Source organism: Aptenodytes forsteri, unplaced genomic scaffold, assembly GCF_000699145.1.
Source record: "Aptenodytes forsteri isolate BGI_AS27 unplaced genomic scaffold, ASM69914v1 Scaffold85, whole genome shotgun sequence".
NCBI lineage: Eukaryota > Metazoa > Chordata > Aves > Sphenisciformes > Spheniscidae > Aptenodytes > Aptenodytes forsteri.
The window spans coordinates 572,636-575,153 of NW_008795533.1; positions in this window are offsets into that span (position 1 = coordinate 572,636).

Here is a 2,518-nt window from a genome sequence, read left to right on the forward strand (position 1 = left end):
CGAGCTTGTCCAGGTCCCTCTGGATGGCATCCCGTCCCTCTGGCATGTCGACCGCACCACTCAGCTTGGTGTCATCTGCAAACTTGCTGAGAGAGTGCACGATCCCACTGTCTGTCATTGCTGGATGTGCCAGCGGAGCCTGGTTTGCCCGCTGTGCCAGCCTGGTGTCCAGATACAGATCCCAGAGGAGGAGCTGGCTTGCAGGGGCCATGGGAGCCCCTGTGGCCACTGCTTTGGGAGGTGGAGGAGGGGGAAGGCAGCTCTCTCCCAGGCAGAGGTGCTCTGGTGTAGGTCTGGAGGGTTTCATTGCTGATGTGGTCCTGGGGATCTGGAAGGTGTTTTTCCGTCTGTTTTCTCTCATGTGCAAATGTAAACTCCAGCTGAGCAGATGCCGGCTCTGTGCCAGAGGAGTTTAGAGTTCCACTGTTTTAAAATATTTATTAATGTGAAGATGCAGTTAGCACTTAAGCTGAGGCAATACAGTAGAAGTCTTTTTGTTGGAATGGAAGTTAGTGATGCTGAAAAGCCATTAAGCTGTAAATATGAACTATATTAAGTGCTCAGTAGCAACCTTAAATATCCCTTTGTTGGTTGCTTTGCTTCTGCGAGGCTGAGTGTCTGTTGAGGGGATTACTCACTGCTATTGCTCAGTGGCATGCCCAGGTCTGCCCGGTAGCTTTAAGAGGGGCGTGAATGGCTTTGCAGACGAGATTTCCGGAGCAGCACAGCTCAGTGCTTGCCTTTCAGCGGCTGATTATTCCACAGCTGATCGGATGCTCGCAGGGACTGTGAGTGGGGCGGGATGGCAGAGCAGCTCTGCTCCACCTGGAGAGGCTTTGCTGGGATCTTGTGGTCGCCTGCAAGGGCTGGGCTCACAAACCGCAGGCTAGCGCCTCATTTCTCTTTCCTTGGTTGCTGGTATGTTGCAGAAGCTGCCTGCTTGCCCTCAAGTCTGGCAGACCCCGGGCTGCATTTCCATCTTGCCCTGGAGGCACCAGCACCAGGACAGAGTGAGTCCAAGGCAGAAAGGAGGCTCTAAGTGAGATGCCGCGCAGCCTGTATAAGTGCTGCCTGTGGACATGACTCCCAGGCTTCCTCATTCAACCCCTGCTGAGGAGCTTCTTCCCATCCAAATGGGCTCTTTGCCTAGTACGGCATCAGCCCTGATCCCCTCGTCCTTGCAGATCAGTCAGAAGAGGTGGGCTTTTCTCAGAAAGTGCTGCCAGAGCTCAAAGCAAGTGTCAGCAAGTCCCTTGTAATCACGCTGCCTCTGAGCCTTCCCCTCTCTCCATCCCTCCTTGCAGACTGCTCACGGGGAGAGTGATAAGGGGAGGGATGGGGTGGTGCTGACCGTCCTCAGTGGCCCGTGGGTCGTGACTGTGCTCCCTAAGCACCTGCTCAGCACAGGGCAAAGCAGAGAAGCAGAAGCCCTTGTGGTGCTGTGGTATGAACCCTCCTGCTTGCCTGGTGTCCTGCTGCGGTGCCAGCCCAGCTCTGCTGCCCGGAGTTTAACAAACCTTGTAATTTCTGCCTGAGCAAGGGCTTGGCTTTTCCTTGGACCTGTGTATCTTGACATGCTGAATCCCAGTAGCTGGTTTTGGGTGGATTATCCCAACCAAAAGGGCTGTCTGGACAGCCTGCTCTGCATCCTTCACAGCCCTCCCACAGACTGTCTGGCAGCAAGGCACCATGCGAAGCAAAGGGAGGCAGCCTGGCCATGCAGACCCTGCCCGCATCCACTGTTTGGCTGTGTCCTTCTGTGCTCCAGCCCAACAGTGGCGCTTGATTTAGTAAACTCCCTTTACCCAGGAGAGCTCGTATTTCAAACTTTAAAGCCAACCTGAATAAAGATTGCAAAAATAAGAAACCCCCACTCTGGCTGCTGAGAGCATGAAGCTATATGGATTTCTTAGGCAATTAAATTTTACATAGTAGAGTAACTAGACCGTACAAATTTAAAGAGCACCTGGAATATGCAGGCATATTCTGAAATTTCTAATCTCATATTTCAGCCCTAGACCATTAATCTGTCACATTTCTTGCCTCTATTTCTGTTCTATCCACACTGCTTCAGAGTTGGGATATCGCTGGTAAATGCAGCTCTTCCACATTCGCCTCTAGCTCCTGTTCTGTCAGGTGCTCCTCCCCTATGCATGAGTACCTTCTCCTCTTCAGATCCTGTGCTCAGTATCATGGTTTTTTGGAGGAGAATGGAGCACAGCTTCTCAGGATAGCTTGTCACTTTGCCGCTACCTTGCTAGGAAGCAGTTCTGCAGCAGAGCTGGGACAGATGCTTGGGGATGGGAGAACCATCTGCAGAGACAGCACAGACCTTCCTGGGGAGAGGGCGTGCAGCCTCATGACACCGTCATGCATGGGCTGGTGTGCTGGTGGGGGGGCATGGGCTGGGTGGGCAATAGGAGGGATAAGCAGGTGAGGGTGGGTAGGTCACTGAAGAACCCACATCACAGAAACCTCTGGCAAAACCTATTTGCTCACATCCTGCCATCTGCTGGCC